General features: G+C 41.5%; 1 long non-coding RNA gene across 1 annotated transcript in view; it reads right to left on the reverse strand.

The window, feature by feature from the left end:
* LOC132953944 (uncharacterized) overlaps positions 1-19,744 on the reverse strand; it is a 58,396-nt gene that overhangs the window by 17,556 nt on the left and 21,096 nt on the right. The window contains exon 3 of the long non-coding RNA XR_009665681.1: positions 1,102-1,164. This is a non-coding gene — a long non-coding RNA (uncharacterized LOC132953944). The remainder of the gene's footprint in view (positions 1-1,101; positions 1,165-19,744) is intronic.

Raw genomic sequence — 19,744 nt, forward strand, 5'->3', positions numbered from 1 at the left:
TGCTGATGTTTTCTTTCATGTTTGACCCTGAAAATAACCACCGTTTTTCCAACAGCTGACTTCTTCTGCCCAATAAAAATCTCCTCTCCGATTTGCAGTTAGTTATATTAGCTCTCCAACATCATATTAGATATACATCAGCTACTGACATTGGGGCATGCCATATGATTTGCTGATGAGTAAACGAGACTGATAACTGCCAATGCTAATGTTCAACCAATGCAATGGTGCATAATCATCTTTGACTTATAAAACCATATAATCTAAGTTATCTTAGGTTAATTTACAAAAAGAGAACACACATTAACCATGTGAACAGAATGATAAAAATACTAATAAAAAACTACATGAAGCAAAGATAAAAAAAATTAAAAAAAACTATTGCATTAAGAGATTTAGGTGCCAAGTCAGACAGGGCGGTTAAAATAAGAAATTAAAATGAGTTTAAAAAAACTTCAAAAGGACCCACATACTGTAGCTAATGTTGAGATGCAAATATAGGGGTAACATAGTTGTTTCTAGGCTTGGAAGAAACATCAGGATGATTTACATTTTACACATTATCACTGTTACATGTCTACTGTTGGTTTCTGGTTTCTTTCACTTGATTATTGTGTCTTGTAAGACTTATTCAGGCTGGGCATGTTGTTCATGCATGACACAAAAATCTAATCAATCATAATCACATTTTTGACAGCTAAAAGCTGAGCTGTAGCCTTCTGGGAAAGTTGCTGGAAATAATAAATTTTTGGGGGAGAGATGAATAAAGAGAGTTGCTTGAATCTAGATGTCATTACATGAATATACAAATAACCCTCTTAAGCTCAGTGGATGATACAAAGTATTTGTGCTCTATAAGTCTCTGAATATGCAGTGATACAGATCATAACAAGGTAAGCCACATGTGCTGCATAGCAAAGGCAAACTCTGGAGATAATGTCTGCATTACCACCTTTACAATTTATTTCACCATATGGATACATATGTTGAAATATGGTGAAATATGGTGAGGACCATGGACACAGAGCAGTCAGAGGAGAGTTAGACTGATACACCACAAGCACACAGAGACTACATTTTGTTTTCATAGATTATACTCACCAAAAGAACCATGGGAGGCAATTCAAGGTTCGACATCTCATTCCCAGAATTATGAATCCTTCACTGTGAAAAAATGAAAAGAGGAAAAACGTCACTTCACACTCGAGCTATAGAGTATTTCATTTCTATCTGTGCTTAACTCTTCATTCTCCATGTGTTCAGCTGGGTTCATTTAGGTATATGTCAGAGGATGTAACATGAGGTACGAGTGGAAAATGGTGCAAATCCTTAACCCACAGGACCAGGTTCCAAAACACTGACCACTTTGTGGTGCAGCACAGAGACGGTGGCAACAGGTGAGCTAAGGGTGGATCTTCATAAAGTCACATAATACAGAAGAACCACAAAGCTTTAATGCTGTAATTATCCGGCTAGACTTTATGTAGTGTAAGCTTTGTACTAGTGAGGAGAAGCTGTCACATGAAAATTTATGCACTGTCACTGCTTGGTTTGCTCCCCAGAATGGCAAACCAAATCCTGTTATCCAATTGGCCATTTTGCTTTTAAGGGGTTGAAATGCAACCATTACTTCAGACCTTTGGAAGCGGTGTAAGTAGGGTGTGTAAGCAGAGAGGACCTGTTACTGGTTCCCTGCTGCCACTAACGTCAGAGCAGAGTGTTTTCAAAAACACTCCCGATACATGTACTTCCTTCTGTGGGAATAAAGATCCTCTCTATAATAATCCACCCAACAAATCTTAGAAATGAAAAACAGGTCTGCATCATTTATAGCGGGCCCGTCATAAGGAGAGAAGGAGAAAAAAGGGAGCAAAAACAAGGGGAAAAAAGGGAGATGATGATAAAAATAGCAGATGTCTGGAGTCACTTCTCGAAAGGTGTGTCATTCGGGGAGTTTGGGACGAACTTCTGGCTGCTGCTCGCCTCTAAATTTAGCATATTTACTAAAATAAAAAGTGAGTTCAGCCACTGGCACAAGAAGTTTCTCCGCCCTCATTCATGACCTCAGCCGTGCAGCCGGCGTCACTCCTGACGGAATACAAACCATATAAAACAACAGAAACAGACCTCCTCAAATACCCGTGGTATATAAGGAAGCAGCTTCAATTTAATGATTCCTGTAAATGATTCTGTTAAGCCAGTCCAAGTCCAAATCGACAGAAAAATATATTTTTTTCACATTCTAACTTTTGAACAGAGTACCAGCTTAAAGCTCCTGTGGGGAATGCTTGGTTTCAATGTCGGCTCCCACAGTGGACAAAGCAGTACTTCGTATGTTCTGCACCTGAAGAGGTAATGTTTTCTATCACAAAATCTCATCCTGCTTTCTTTGGACAGTCAAATGTATCACTCACTGTAAATCTTAACAATGGGAAATGAAAATAAAAAGCTGTTTCCTCAGCATGCTCTAGATTATATTGTCTAACACAGACACCATGATAGTGGTTACCAACATTAAAATTAACAATATCGAGATAATAAATCTTATTTATTATTCTCTGGTCTGGTTTGCTTCCATAAGTCATATAGCGGCATCACTATCAATTAACAACCAGTTAAAAACTCCTCACAGGGGCTTTAAATGTCCTTTAACACAACAACCTGAACAGATACAGTCACATTGTTTGATAAAAATGATATTGGGCCTTTTATTCATGACTCTTTTTTTGTATGATATTTGCAGGACGCATGACACATGTAGCTACTATGTTTGTTTCCTGTGTTCATACATGCTGAGGATGAGCCTGTGTGTGGCAGGCCGCATTGGGGAGCATGCCTCCAGGCCAGGCTGAGGAATAAGTGAAGCAGAAGTCCCATCTAAGCTCTAAAGCATGCGAGTATCAGGCCTGTAACTAAAACACAAGCATAAACACAAGCGATGTTAGGGATTACACCCTGCAATACCGCCGCAGGAAACCACAGCCAGCGCAGGTGTAACCATCGCCTCGGACACATTCTTCCCCAGTGAAGGTGGTCTGACTGACAGCTCATCATCTACTATTGTCGGCTGTGTGAAACTTGTGTAAACATCTGCGGGCATGTGTATGTCTTAGTGTGTGTCACCTGTAGCTTCCACCACACACACACACACACACACACACACACACACATGCACACAGAAGGATTACAGTGGCCTAATGTCATGTCAAAGAAGCCTTGCAGCACAATACCTCGCATTCTTTTCGAAATGACTGGATATAATTAATTAAATTTCATATTATTTGTCTGATTTTCCCCCTCGGGTGTTGGAGCTAATCTCATCAACAACAAAAAAAAAACATCTGTGTACTCGTTTAGACATAAATCAAAGATCGGAGCAGGAAATATTTAAGATTATAAAACACTGCTGGAATGTTTTTAGACCATTATGTTTTTCAGAATGCACAACATTTAGAGAGAGGAGCTGGGACGAAGGGTGAGGAAGAGCAGGTTTCCTCGGTAAACAGCACCCTCTAGAGCGGCACCCATTCAATCCTGCACCTCACTCCCAGTGTTGCTGCCTCTCCTAAAAGCAGAAAAAGACTCATCCATAGTCATTTTTAATCAATGTTAAAGGCCCATATTTCTTTAATTATTAAATGGAAACATCCAAAATGTTTTGCATTTTTCTGCTATGACAGCAAATAAGCAGCAAGTCTCGGCCACAACTATATGATTACAGAGGTGAATTTTAACTGCTCATTTTGCTGCTGCGAGTTGATAATGAAGCAGGCTGTTATTAACATGTTTGCTTTAATCGTGTTCAGGGTTATTAGGGGCGGTTTACAGTACACAGGAGAGATTAAGGTAGGCCACGCATGACGGAAAGAGCTGAGGACGCCAACGACAAGCCTGCTGTACTCACAACTGTGGAGCGAGCAGAGAAATATGAGTGCACAGTAGGACACAAAACCCAGCAGGACAAAACCTCTACCTCCCTCTCTCTCTCTCTCCCTCTCTCTGTCCGCCTCAAATCATGTTACACAACCACAAAGGAATGCCTCGTATATCTTGGACAGATTTAAAACAAGCGGAAAAAGAAAAGAACAGTAAAGAGAGGGATCTATAGACGCGGTAGGTGTTGTTTGGTTCCTCCATGTTCAGCATGGCAGGGAGCTCGGCAGTACTGTAAAGACACACAACAATCACACACAAGTCCAGACAAATACGCACCCAACTGCTTCACACATGCTTACATAAACTAAATCAGCCCGAGACGCGCAGTTGTGCACACCAACCAGGGAGCGCTACACATTTCCTCGATATTTTTCCACGCCATTAATAAAAATAGACATTGTAGTGTTTCTATACATTTTGTTGGAAATTTGGGAGCACTTGAAAATCCATCATTTTATGAGCTCTAAAACTTTCCCACAGAATTCCCACAGTTTTATTTTCCAGTGCATTTGACCCACACACATTAAAGTAGCACTCAATTAGGACCAAAACGGGGCGCTCATATGCTGTTTAAACATGAAATACAGCACCCAACGCCCATGTTTATGAGCCCTGTGATGCATTTAAAAACAACGTTAATTTCACTTTGTGGACAATGGAAAGTCATTCATTAAGTGCAATCAAAAAGGATTGTATTTTTGAATATTTTGAAGCTGTATTGAGTCAGTAACATCAAGTAGATCTGAACTATATTTATCTCTCCAACACTAGGAAGATAAAAGTCAGCTTTTCTTTATGTCAACATTAGCCAAGTCTTTGTTGCTCTAAAAAGTAAGACTAAAATTAACCCTGATCACATTTTTAGCACTGCATGCCTCAGTGAAAGGTGTGTGTTTGTGTGTGGGTGTGTTTGTCTATGTGTGCATCAAGTTAGCAGAAGGTCAGAGTGGTGAAGTATTAGAGTACTGTTTGCTCTCTTCCATGTACTCTTGGGGACCAGCCTGTTTGAGAGTTTGAACAGTGACGTGTGAAACCCGTAAAAAACAGGACATAGCGCTGCTCTGTTTGCTTAAGTACACTCAAAGAATGGACTGCCACTACAAAACAAATCTCTCAGCCTGCATTCCTCCTGTCCATCAAACCCTACCTGTTTAACAAGGTATGACACAGAGCGGAAGAGGTAGTTACAGGAACATCTACTTCATGGTGGGATGACTTGCAATTTGTTTAAAAGGTTGTCAGCTTTATGACCTTTATATCTGACCCAAGGAAAGAGGCATGCATCCACAAGTTTGCATGAGAGTAAATTCTCTCTCTCTCTCTCTCTATTCCAATGAGCATGTGTATACTAATACCCGTGGCCAGACCAGTTGGCATCCAATAATCCCAAGTGGCCTCTTTGTTTTAAACCCCAAGGGCATTTATAATGATCTGAACAATAATGTACAATAATGGAAACATGTCTTACATCAATAGCAACATTTCTTAAGCAGCTGTGAATGGATTGAGTCCTTGATACAAAATTCACAAGAATCTTTGTAAGGTGTGGTGGAGGCCATATCTTGTAATCAAGCCAATCAAACCATAGCATTGCAGTCACACCTAATCATCCTGTTGGGCTTAATTGCTTTGCATCATTGTAAATCATATCTTGACAGCACCTTATGACATTTAACCATCAAAAACACAACAACAATATAATAGTAATCCAAAGAGCTAAGCAAATGAAGCGTCAACATCATCAGCATAACTACACTGACGGCACAGAATGTTCAGTTGGGAGGAAACCTTCCTTTGTTCATTTACTCCGAGGGGTGGAAGCTGAATTAAAACTGTATTTGTTCATGGAAAGCCGTCTGAATCACGTCCAAAGCTTCTTGCCACAACATATCAATAAACCAGACAAGACAAAACTCTGTACCAACTTTTAGAGTCAAAATCTGAAAAGCTTGACTAACTATTATTAACCAAAACATATTGCAGGCAACAGGCAGAAAAGGGTGTATTACAGATAACAAATACTCCACAGCTGTGGGAGCACCCTGAGTGTCTAATGCCCCCCTGCCCGTAATGTGCAGTTCCTCCTCTGGAGACTAGTCATATACAATTTCAGTGTCATTTGATGCAACTTTAATGTGACATATATAGAGCTGAAAGTGATACTCAATTGACATTAAATATATCAGCAACTGCTTTGATATTAAATTCATCAATCTAGTCTTTTTTATTACAAAATAATCTTGACATTTGATACTGAAGATACAGCTTCACAAATGTGACAGTGATTTTGATTTAATATTATTCAAAAATAAATCATAATGGAGTTCTGACTGTAAATCATACACAGCAACCTTGAGCTCATGGATATTATATTGTCATATATCACTTATTGTCCATGATAAATGACGAATTAATTAATAGAAAACACGATGACAGAAGTAACAATGATGATTTTTTAAAGTTATTTTTGCCTTTATTACATCAGACAGCAGAAGAGAGACAGGAAATGTTTGGAACATGTAACAAAGGTTGTGATGAGGACTCTAGCCACCGTACATGGGGGCGCCCAACATACCCGCAAGGCTATCCGGCGCCATCAACAAGGATTATTTTTAGTGTTAAATCTGCTGATTATTTCATTTCTATAATTTCAATTCACACAAAGTTTGCTGGATCTACAGACTGTTTACATGTTTTCCTTAAATTATACTGAAGTCGATTCTACATAATAGTAACTTTATCGAGAAAATACTCATTCTTTGTTTTATATCTCTGGTTTTGTTTTTGTTTTTTGCACATTGTCACGAGAGCCACAATGTCGCAGTGGGTCTTAATTAATGTTTGTCTCCATAAATCAACAGTTAGTTTAAAAGACAACAGTTAAATAACTGGGCCTTGTTTTCCACCTTCTGTCCAGCATCTGTTATGTCAAACATTTTAATGATGTTTTCATCAGAGATGCCCTGCTTTCTCTGATGTAACATGTGAAAACAAACCAGTGCATCTGATAGTAAAGCTGAGGTGACAGTGGGTGGAAATCCATCAACTGGAACATATGAAAAGGGGAGAGAGGCACCACGAGATTCCAGCCGCCTCCCCTGCTCTCCCTGCCATCATCCTCGTATCAGAGGAGCCATTGGGAGAACTGGATGTGATTTGTATGTGTGTTTTTGAAGAGGGGTGCTCATAAACAGCCATGAAAGGGGCCCCTCTATTCAACCTGCCAGCAGAGATGCGCTTCACTGCGCTGGCCTTTTGTTTTCGCCTGTTCACAAAACCTTTAGCATAGAAAAAAAGGGGTCGATTCTCTGGATGTGTGCAGGCCCAAATGATGCCATTAGATTGGATGCCCGCTTCAGATGAAAAAGGCTTCAGTGGCGTTTGAAGTGATTTAAAAGATGGAGGAGAGAGCTGCCTGCAAATCCTGTTTGGGAATAACACTAGAGGAGAATGGGGAGGTAAAATGCCAAGCTCGTGATCATTCTATAGTATGCAAAACTGCTCTCAACTGCATGAGTGCTGGGGATGTTAAAACAAAAGATGCAGAGCATTCCTTTGTCACGTGATGAGGGTCAATGTGCTGCGGTGGTGCGTGGGGTCAGGAAGTTCACCAAACTTCCCACGCTGCCTCGCACCATAAGATCGTGGTTGAAGCCTGTAACCATCTTCATTATTGGCAGTGAAATTCAGTTTCCATAAGGGCCTGTGCCAGAGTGTCGACACAGGGGTGAGCCATCGAAAGAAAAACATTTACATGACTTCCTCCTCAGCATGACACAGCTAAAACACCAATACCCGTAATGAGACTGAGAACTCAAAACATTTTTTTCCCCCTGCAATTTCGTTTAGTATCAATCCAAGAGAAATGTGTCAGATGTGTGCAGACATATAATTACTAAATACCTGCCAACTATTAATACTGTTACACTGAAATGGAATAATTAAAGCATAATGTTCTCCAGCAATCAGGAACCATTCCGGTCAACCGAGCAGGTGATAATTTGACAATGACATCGTGCCAGCCAATGGCATTGTGCAGGGCCATGTCATCACGGTGCCCATTTTGTCGACAGCAACCTAATAGGCATGAGAACCTGACAGTGTCAACAAAGGGACAGTGCCAAACAAAACCACTTGTTGTGAGCCGGAGGGCTCCTGAAACAGGCTAGGTCCGGTTCCACTGCTGCTTCAGCACTCAGCCTCCATTTCTAGTTACTTGACATCTCAGCCATCAGGAAGAACATTGTGTTTGTTTTTCTTTCACAATTTACGTTCTATTTTCAGCTGCCACCCACGCTTACTCTCAGATGACCCTTTCAGCGTTTGAATTCTTTGGGCGATTTATTTGACTACTTGTAGAGTTTAGAATTTCTTCTGTTGCTGCTATTTTGAGACTGACTGGCAAGGCCAGTCTTTGGTATTTCCTCACCTTCAGCTCATACTCTTTAAGGAAAATAAGCACGTTGATAAAAGGGAAAAAATGAGAGATTTTTGTAAGCAGATATGTCATCTTTCTGCTTCCGAAAGACATGAAAAAAGCAATAATATGTTTGGTATTACATGATAGTACAGTCATATAAATGGGAGGCTGTTTTTGTTTTGTTTTTAAGGAAAATGGCTTTCTGGACCATTACCACCGGCTTGGTAAACTTTTACATAATTGCACAAAAGTAGATTAACAGATATAATGCCGGTAAAGGGAAATAGTAATCTGTGAAATCTTCATGAGAAATCATTATTCACACCCAACAGGTGAGCCAACAGAGAGAGAGTTAGACAAATGTACTTCAAACTGTCGGGTTTCCCCCCATTTGGCATATTTGTCAGCTGTCTGACCTGCCAAGCAATATTAACTCAGATTGCTCATGGACAGTGTAGACAAATTCCCTTAATACCTTACTTATCAGGGCTTGTTAGTAACACAGTTTGAGAACTTTGAGATAAAGTTGCTGCTGTAGACTACAGTGACCTCTGGATAGCACTGACAGTTACTTTATGTGGACACACTGTTTTCTTCTCCACAGGCAGTCATATCAGGAAAGGATACTAAGCTGAACAAATGAACCAACTTCTCTATTCTATTAAAAGTTAGGATAGGAACCAATCCTGTTATCTGCAAGGAGGCTTATTGTGCAAAAGTTCAAACTTGACACCACTGCAGCTGCTCCTCCAGAGATTCTGAGCATTACGTTTCCCACATACTGCTTTAAATGGTATGTAAACTACTTATCGGTTTATAAGTATGATGTGATGGTACTGTAATCTCCCGGGATGCATCCACACTCAACAGATTGCACTAGTCAATCAAACTTGGGTGTTGTTTGCCAAATATAACAGGACAATGCCAGGACAGCACTGGTACAAAGAATGTTCCTTCAAATTGAAGCAGAATCAATTGATTTCACATCAAAATGAATTGGTATGGCCTCTGATAACAATCAGTTCTGGATCCTGGTTTTTAATTCAGCTGTCAGATTAAGGATGTGATGGTCAGCAACACAAACATGTGAGACAATGTGGCATCCACACCTAACCCTATAGTTTCAGATATGTAGGCTATAGTAGAAAAATGGCAGTTGCCCACAAACCACAACTTGCTCCTTCTCCATAAAGAGCTCATTCTAACCGCTGGTCGAGCAGTTAGGTCACGCAACGTATACAGAGGCTGAAGTCCACCAAGCAGGGGCCAGGCCTCAAGTCAAACCCGCAACTCCTTGCCTGCATGTCACTGCGCAATCTATCCCCAGTTTCCTACTCTATCCACGGTTCTCCAAACAAATTGAGTCTTTAAAAATAAATCTGACTTTTCTGGGGATTTTACAAAATAACATAATAAAGTATTTGTGAATATTGTATTCCAGTTCAGACAAAAGATAACCTGTATTCTTGCATAATGGTCAATTAAGTGACATTTTAATTGAGTGAGTAGCCATTATGCGGTGTCATATTCTTAAAGCTTTCCTATGAAACCAAGTAGCAGGTATTAAAGACAGAACATATAACAGGGATAGACCCAGGAGGCCATGATGTCAGTGGAAGCCTTTACCAGGATGCTTGATATGGGTCCTGTGGGCTCCTGCTGATAAGATTGAAGAACAGGTCATTAGGAGACCCTCAGCAGAACTGCCTGTCGGCTTACAATGCTGCCTCAGTCCCAGCTATCGGGCCATCTCACCACAGACCATATGTGGGCTAGCCGGACTCAGGTAATCAGGGCTGTCAGAATGGGAACAGCTCTCTTGCAGAAACTATGAACTACCGTCTCCACCCAGGAAGACTATTTTCACAGCACATATCTCACAGAAAGTTGCACATAGCAACACATATTTCCGTACAGGAGCTGAAAATTGCCTGTCTACTGTAGATTGCCACTTTTGCAAAGAATCATTTTTTTCTGCTTTTTGTAATGTCAAACAAGCATTTCTCTCTTTAGTGACCCTCCTTGCACAAGCATCGCCACCAGCTCTCTGTCAAACCGGTTGGTGGTGAAATCACTGTTCATTGTGATACCTGTTGTCATGGATACGCCCAGGTGTTGCTCACGAGCCAGCGCAGAAGAATCAGAAAGCCAAGGCGTTCGCTAATCCTCCTCCATACCACAGTGTGTCAATAATCAGGAATGCACTGCCTAAACTAAACCATTGTTCCTCTGCCAACAAAATCACAACTATAAGCACTGACACTGCCTCCGGGCTCTGCTGTCTATGGGACGGAAAAAAGAAATGAACTGAAGAAAAAACAAGAGTCAGAGATGGATGAGAGAAGCTTTGATACTTCTCCAGATGGATTAAAACTATCTAAATCTCAAAGCTTTCTACTACAGTGCATGGCAGGATGTATAGTATTGTATTATTGGAGATTGACAAAAGCAGTAGTAGCTTTTTCATACAGTAGGATAAAGTCAGCGCTCCAGAGAAGACCAGCTGCTGTCAACAGTTGGACGGCTTTGAACTAGCACTAAGCCATGGGACTGCAGGAAATATCCTCTTCACTTCTTTGAACTCAGCCCCATTAGGTTTCACTTCAGAATACGAGATGTAATAGAAAAATAATCTCACAAGCATTTACACAGACGCACCTGACAATAGCGTCTGATCTTTGTGGATAAAAGCAACTAAACCAAAGAAAGTGTCGCCCACTATTCATGTGTCATGGATTAAATTTGTATTAGGTTGATCCAGAGCTGGTATGTGGAAAGCAGCCATTCTGAGAATTACTTGGGACTCTTGAAAAGTCATTTGTTTTCTTCTGCGTCATTTTTCATATATGTCTTACTTCTAATATGTCATACTTCTAATAGCTCAATGGTAGCTGATGTGTTTAAAAAAAAATCCTTGACATAAAGCAGCAGCAACCGTCTTACACAAAACCACAGCTCATACTTTAAGACCAGACATGCAGACATGAGTAGTTCTGAGTCTTTCCTACGTAGGACAAGACAATAGCTCGCCTGTTGTCTCCCATCCTCACTGTCATTTCTGTGTGTGTGTGTGTGTTGTTGCGGTTTCAGAGAACAGGGGAGCACCCAATGGGGCAAACGGATGCGGCCGGAGTGGTGAGACCATGTGGAACGCCCCGGCACTGGAAGGTCCTCTAGAGAGCTTTGTTGTGTGGGGTAGGCTGGCCGCAGAAAGTTCTATTTCCTAGAGATGCAGGGCCTAGATTCAAGCCACAACAATGAGCATCTTTGTCAAGCAACGCCATTATCTTCGCACATTACTGTAAATGACAGGAGAGGGTAGTGTGCGGAAGATCCCATTAAATGAGCACCAGGTATGTTCATGTCAAAAAAACGAGAAACTCATTTTAACATCTCCAGAGCTTCAGTTTTGAGGAAATGAAATTCCCCAAATCTAAATCAGTTGTCATATATCATTTCCAAAACCAGCATGGGACATGAAACCGAATTCTTTAGAGACAAGTGTGTATTCAGAACAGTTTATCTTGCGTGCAGTCACCATGGTTTCTAATGTGTGAGTGTAGCAGGTTTTATTCTGGAAAATTCACAGTGAACATATGTGCTTGGAAATATATGTTATTTATTACTTGTTGTTGATACTGTAATAAGTTCAATTACATGTACATGATACGAAGGCAGAATTGCACACTGTTGCTCCGTCTCCTATATCCGAGTCATCCTTTTAACATTATGTCCTGCTGCATGAGACACACACAACTTCTGTTCGATAGGAAAAGCCCCCTACTGTGAGACTCATATGTGAACAGGCAAGTCAAGAGAATTGCAGTAGCAGCCTGTCCAAAAATGTTCTAGAAACCTTTATTTTGTTTTGTACCATACATCATCTTGTTAAGTAATCAGGTCATGGACAATCAGACAGGCAGAGACACTTGACCTTCTGTTCTAGACTACAGCTCAACCTGAACTTGACCTCTGTGTCACCTTGTTTAAGAACCTGTATTTAAAAAGAAGCTAGTTGGTTGAGGATTATCTGACCCCAGACTTGAAGAACTTGGTCCTCCCCACTCTGCAAGTGCTTACTTGTCTTGATGCCATGTGTCTAATTGCTCTCACTGCGTGGGATGTGAAGTCTGATATAAGGTACATTGTTGACTGTGAGAGCACTGGGTTGTGTGTGTGTGTGTGTGTGTGTGTGTGTGTGTGTTTGTGTATGTCATCAGGAGCCAAGCTAACCCTTGCCTGCAGCAACACACACACTCATGTCTTCACCCGCCACAACCTATCATTACCGCTGTCACGTAGCCACCTCCGCAGCGGGCCTCACAAGCCCCGACAACCACCGGCACACACACCTGGAGGGCCAAACACTTAGTTCCCAGCTCTGTGCTTCGTAAACACAGCCTTTTAACACACTCAGGTACACCCACACGTACACATTTATAAACACACACACACACACACCTATTCATATCCTGCAGCCTCAGCTTCTACCTCGCCCCTCCCATTTGCTGTAAAATATGTCTCACTTTTCTGTCTTCCTCACCGCAAATGCTTTAGTGCTATTTAATTTATTTCCTTTGTTATCATCATCCACACCAGCTGAGGGAATCAGCACACAAAACGCAGAGCCCGGTTGGCAGCCGCTTCCAGGCTGCTCTTGTGACTAGACAAACAACGGGCCGCAGTTTGTGTTCCAGAGCAAACACAGCACAGAGAAAGGGATCAGAAGTTGAAAGGTATAATTCAACAAAAGAAAAGGAACTTTTTAATCCAGTTTCAGGTGGAACAGATTCTGATTGTACAAGCCTAATATTCAACTCTAGCGTGTTTCTTCATCTATGTTTGCTTGAACCATGGGCAACTTGAAAGCATACACGGTTGAAAGAACACCTAAGACTACTGCAAACACATAGCTGACGTTGAACACCTGAGCTACACCCGCCTGCCACACATGCTCTTTACAAAAGCTGTCACTGTGACAAATCAGACACAAGAAAAAGAAAACCTCTGAAGACCCCAGCCTGTTGGGTTAGGGCTGCTCAGAACAAACAGACACTTCAGTCAGAGTTAATAGAGGGAACAATGGAGGACCTCTGGAACGTGCTACCCCAGCAGAAGCCTTAGAGAAAGGCAAGAATCACTGTGGTGTTTGCCCTTCTTTGTCATGTTACAAGGTTGTCTTGGGCCTCTGCTTGCTCTGCACCATGCTCTATTCACAGAGAGCTTAGTGTGTAGCAGGTTACTCTGAAAGGTGTGTGAAACTTGAAACATGCAAGCTTTAGAGGTAAAATGCATGCAGATGGAGAATCAAGAAAAGCAGCTTGTCACACCTACTGGCTTCAATTCCAAGAAACTACAATCAGATCATCTAGATTAACAACGCTTTTTCTCACAAGATCCCTTAACATGGAAGACTTTTCTCCAAAATTACAGATTGCAGCATGTTTTCATTATTCATTTATGTGCAAAAAGAACAGTAAGTTGGAAGCTGTAGAGTTAAGCGAGGAGGGTAGGCAACCTTCCCTGGGACACTTTGTTCCACATTTTATTATTTAGGGCTGGATATCACTGCTCTTCTATTGGTCAAGTCTGTCTTAGACTAAAGTATTTCACAAGTGTTGAATCAGCTCCAAAGAAATCTGATGAATAACCACCAGTGATGACACTTGATGCAATGTCAGTTGAAGACTGTCAAAGCATTACATTAGAAGCAACTAAGTACACAAAGAAGTTACCAAAGATGTGTAAGAGGTACTCAAACATCTATGTACAAGTTACTCCGTCCCACTAATGTCTATGAAATCTGCTAAGAAGAAATGAGCAGAGATGTTCCAGTAAAATTACACAAATATTTCCGATACCTTCTTCAATATGGGTCTATAACCCCTCCTCCAAAGAGCAATGGCTCTGATGCATTACACTGACGGCCACTTGATTGGGCTGTTAGTGAAGTTACAATTTTAGAACTTATTGATTGGATTAAATAATATTTAGATCGGGCAACTGGGAAGATAATGTAGGAAGAGAACTTTAGACACATATTTGTTTGTTTGACTAACGTGCCTTTAATTCTCATTAAATAAATGCTTCTTTAATTGTGTGTATTGAAGATTGGCCCACTTCCTTTGGGATCGGAATTTCCTGCAAACTGTAGGCAGTCGAGTTGAATTGTGGGTATTGTAGGTGTAAGTTATGACAAAGAATTGGAAATTGTGGCTTAAATATACAATATGTAGATTTCGCCACCAGGGGGCTCTCAATCAATACTACAAAAACAAAAGATGATATCGAGGCTAGTGTGGAATCATGGGAGTTCTCTCTGCTACTCGCCCATGGACAGTCACCTGGGTTAGGGCAGGTGGTTTGGGGGTGGGCTCTTACAGTAATGGGATCTATACAGGGAACAAATGGAGAGAATGTAACCATATGTGACCCATCCAGAACCCTTCTTTGCTGTCTTAATGGTATATAAATTCCTATCTACATGTGTGTTGCCCGGAGCCCATGCCCTACAAGAGCTAATTTAGCCCAGACTAGTTTAATAGAGGCCAAACTTGGACATAGCTTGGACCATACCTCTTTAGCATATCTTTCTCCCAAATGCTGCGTTTAAAAAACAACTGCAGAGCAAACATAATTACTAAATGAATATTCTCTTAAAAATATGGAGTGAAAATATACAGTACATGTGAACTTAGCTAAAAGTCTTCTTTATCTCTGCCTTATTTCAGTCCCTACTATTGTGTTGTCATGCATTGCCTATGTGTATGTATGACCTATGTGTCATGAATGACCTCATCAAATCTTAGAATATACAGCAAAGGGGTCTGGGTAACATCAATTTCAGGCTACGCCACAGACACACAACGTAGTTTCCCCGCTTCATTTACATACAACAATATACAAGTCCACAGGCCACTCCCAAACACACATACACAAATCATTCACGGCATGCTAAACTCAATCTCACTCATGGGTCTGTGCACGAGTGTAAATGTGTGTGTTTGTTTACAAGCTGAAGAAAGGGCAAGATTCACTAAAATATGTTATTTTCATCCAGTATTGTAAGTTGTTTTTTGAGGTATAGTGAGATGATGTCGCTCAAATTCAGTTTAGCATTGCTACTTGCATATTTCTAACAACAAAAATGGGTAATCTTTTATTCCAATCCTGTTAGTGGCACCGTGTGTGATTGCTGTGAGAAATATGCAGAGCTGTCTGCAGGGAGAGAACTTGGGGAAAGATCCAGCCTGGGGATATGGTGTGTGTGTGTGTGTGTGTGTGTGTGTGTGTGTGTGTGTTGTGTGTACATGCAGAGGGCTCAGGCATGATCAAACAAAGCACATCCAGGTACAGTATGCCATCTGTACTCCCCCACCAGCCCCTCAAAAATCTTCTATCCCCTCCCTCTTCATCGCCACACAGTCTTTGCGGTATATGGAGTGTCAGAATGAAAGAGGCCTTGTCTAAGAGGCTAATCCTTTGGCGATTAGTCAACGCGTCTCGATTAAAAGCTGGCAGTGCTGCCACACCCCCATCCCTCAACCCCCCCCCCCCCCCCCCATCAGTGGAAATAGCAGCCCACAGGTGTCCATACAATGCGTATCATTACAAAAAAATGGATGTCGGGAGGTGGGTTGGGGGTGACTTTCACATGAGACAGTCGAGAAGCACGATGAAGGAGCCAGGCCTGAACAATCCCTCACAAAAGGCCTGATGACGGCTGCAGAGATGCCAACACAGGAGCCATTATGGATAACCTTTTTTTCTGTTTTGTGCATATTTCTTTTTTTTTTCTCCTTTAAAATGTAAAAACCCCACCAAAAAATCATCGAGAAAGAAAGAGGTGGCACATATATTTTTCGACAGATTATCCCTTCATCAGTCGTTGTTTTCTGTAAACAGCCTTTTTGAAGTGGAAGGATTGAGAGTAGAGACAGGTATTTCACCTAATCAGCCTTGCTTTCCATCAACATAAATACCTCATCTCAGGGAAATCTCCTGCCACAACATGCCAACGCTAACTAAAACATTCTGACTTTGACAAAACTGCACACAAGTTCAGGCGAATGTTCTCAAAGGGAGCTTCAGTACACATGGTCACCAAATTACAAAGATATGTGTGTGTTCACTGTTGAAATAGATCACTGACGCTGTAAAGTATTTTTATCTGAGACTATAAAATGACGTGGTCTATGTGACGTCACCCATTGGTGTCTGAAGAGGCGTTTTAAAGCCAAACGATGGTGGTCATACTTACAAGCAAAGCCAGAGTTAAGGCTGGCTTTGACAGCTACAACGCATTTACCTCTCAGTCAAATCAGCTACACAATCATGCAAAACTCTTAGCTTAAATTTTATCAAAATATATGAGTTATAAAAAAACTATTTCCCTCAGAACAGTGTTTACGAACAAAGAGATGAGATTGATGTGTCAGAAAAAAGGCCAGGCTGTAAACATGTTTAATTCAGCTTTAATAACTGCACTTTATAATACAATAACTGTACTTCTGCAAAAGCTTAGTTTTTCAGAATTGGAGGTTGCTGATTAGGTTTTACATTGTTTTCTTTATGGCTGTCAAAAACATACATGCATTCTTAGGAAATGATGTGTTTGAAAGAGGTAAAGAGAGATTCTATGAGAGCTTAAGGTCCCTTTTCCAACATCAGAGAAAAACAAATTAGCATCAAAAAAGCTAAAGATGAATAATGTTTGTGTGCTAATTTGACTATGTATTATAATTGACAAATAATAATGGGTTTATGTATTTAAGGTGTAACAACTCAACTATCAGTTGCTTAATTCCTCGTTGTCATTGTGAGTTTTGGCCATTTTTCTTAATCTGCTCCTAGTTAACCCATGGCAGCTTGAATATCAGGAAATGACCTCTGGCCCTGGGGACAGACTACTGTACTTCCCCAATCACATCCATCGTGTGTCTAACCTTGAATGAAAGCTCTGAGACGGGGGCGTGTCTTTAGAGACCGGACACATAGAGGAATCACTTACCACTTTCCCCCAGAGATCCTAATAAGCTAATACAGAGCGGAGATTCAAATAACAATGGCAAGAGGGAGGGGCTGAATGTTTCCTGAGATCACATGTTGTTAAGACGACCAAAGCTCTTGCCAACCAGCCAGCCAGGCCGGCTGTATGTGGAGGTTCACAGGGTGAGAACACACATGGTTTAAGTTTGGCTCCATGTAGGACCGGGAGGAAAGAAGGGGGCCTGGTAACAGGAACCCTCCAATTCTCACTTCCTGCTTCTGCTGGAAACACGATCTGAGTGCCCGTTGTGCCCATCAACACAGAGCGCAGTGTTCACCGTCAGCCGAGGGGATAGGATGTTCGTGCACGGGGCAACCCATCACACCGAATCAGGCTGTCAGCACCCTGAAACCCAGGCGGAGGTTTTCATAATGAGCTGGAAGGAGGCACTAAGACAATCCCATTCAATCATGCTGTCAGTCCTCTTGTGCCACAGCGGCAGGTTCAGTGACATTTCTTCACTTCTACAGGAAGCATTTCTTTAACTCAAGGGCTGATTACCAAATATCTTCTGACTCAGTTGAACAGGCAAAATATACAGAATGTTTCTTTCTCTAAACGTACACATTTTCAGGAATTGGGATGTTCACAGGCAGCTAATTTCAAAGCTGATTAAACACAAATAACAATTCAGACTAAGTTAAAAAGCGCTCAGAAACTGTGAAAATTCAGCATCATTAATTTAACATGGCTAAACACAGGTGAGGGTCTGCCTCTTAACAATTTCAGTTCAGACTGTCGAATTTTGCCTATGTTAGCAGTGCTAGCACCATTGGCCTAAACAAAAACTACCAAACCGCTACATGCTTCGTGAATCCATCCACTGTACTGATTTACATCTGGGTAGTAGAGCAAATTGGCAGTATGTCAGTATCCATTTAGCAGAGCTACAGCCAGCTAGTGGTGGGCGGCTGCCTAGACACATCATTTGACCTGCACTGCTGGCCTGACTTGATAAGAATATAACGTGTTAGTTTTCCCCACCAGTAATTCTGGTGCCAATGTTGATAACATTCGATCGTTTAGTCGACTGCTCTTGCACATCCCGAGTCAGTAACAGCACCAAAAACAAACAATATCCAGAGTTTCTAAAGAGTGGCGCAACCTGTTTCTGTTACATACAGTAGAGTGTATATACAACTGATAATGAGAATAGAAAGAGCAGATAAACATGGGTGCCACATGGGGAGAGGCCTTAATTTTAGGCTTGTGCAACCATGTTAATTGCCTTTACTACCTGAAAGCCAAAATCAATGTCACTTAAACTGCTCCTGGAGAAAAGAACTCTAGCTGACCTTGCCGTGCCTACCTGACTGCAGAAGATGACTCAACTGAGAATACCGCAGGTTACATTTGGTCAAGTAAACACACCACACTAATAAAACGACTTGAAACAGCCCACATGTATACACCAATCACACATGTGGAGCTTCTTTCTATTAAAAAGAGATGAAAGAGATGGTCACAGGGACAATTTTGCAGGAACCAAAGCTTCTTACAAAAGTTGCATGGGGCTAAGTGTGAGTTGGTGTGTGTCCGTGTGTGCTGTGTGTGTTGCAGAGGCCAGAATTCTATTGTTTATGCTCTGCTGTGTCTGGGTCAGCAGGGCTCTTCACTGAATTCTTGCCCCAGCATGCAGAAAGTTTTACCAGTGTTGTTGCAGGAGGAGGAATGATTACATTATAAAAATACCCCACACCATATGTCCTAGTGAGAGCCCAAACCACAGGATGACATACAGGAGAATCCAACAGGCCTTCAACCCTGCACCTTCTGCACTTGGACAGCTGACACAGCCTCACAGTGGCTTTGGGGCGATTTACTCACCTGCAGTTGTTATAAGAAAAAAAAGTGACTTTCGGACAGAGAACGCCTATTCAGCGATTCCCTAGCTGATGGGAAAATGAAGCCAAAAGACATCACAAGGGAGAATTTGTTCTTATGAAACTTTTGGTAAGCTAAATGTCTGGTTTTGCTCATAATCCTCTGTCCTGACCCCAGATTTGGCAAGTTTAAAGTCCAACCAAACACATTAGCAGTTGATGTTAATGATGTCCACACTCCTACCACTTCTCCTTCCTTTCCTTGAAGACTTTCCAGTCAGAGCAATTTGCCAGTGGTGTGTGTTTGGTTAGGGTGAAAACATGCTCCTGGGTCTTGATGACACTATTCAGCTACAGAGTGAGGCATTGTGGGAAAGGTACAGGCAGAGACGTGTTAATGCAAATGTGGCTTTGCTTGCAGAAGTCATCTGAGCTACTTCACACAAACAAAAACAGGCCACAACCAACTTTTTGCGTTCAAAGTTGCCCCCTCGGTGTGAACCTTCCCACACAGGT

Source organism: Labrus mixtus, chromosome 20 (assembly GCF_963584025.1).
Source record: "Labrus mixtus chromosome 20, fLabMix1.1, whole genome shotgun sequence".
NCBI classification, from domain to species: domain Eukaryota; kingdom Metazoa; phylum Chordata; class Actinopteri; order Labriformes; family Labridae; genus Labrus; species Labrus mixtus.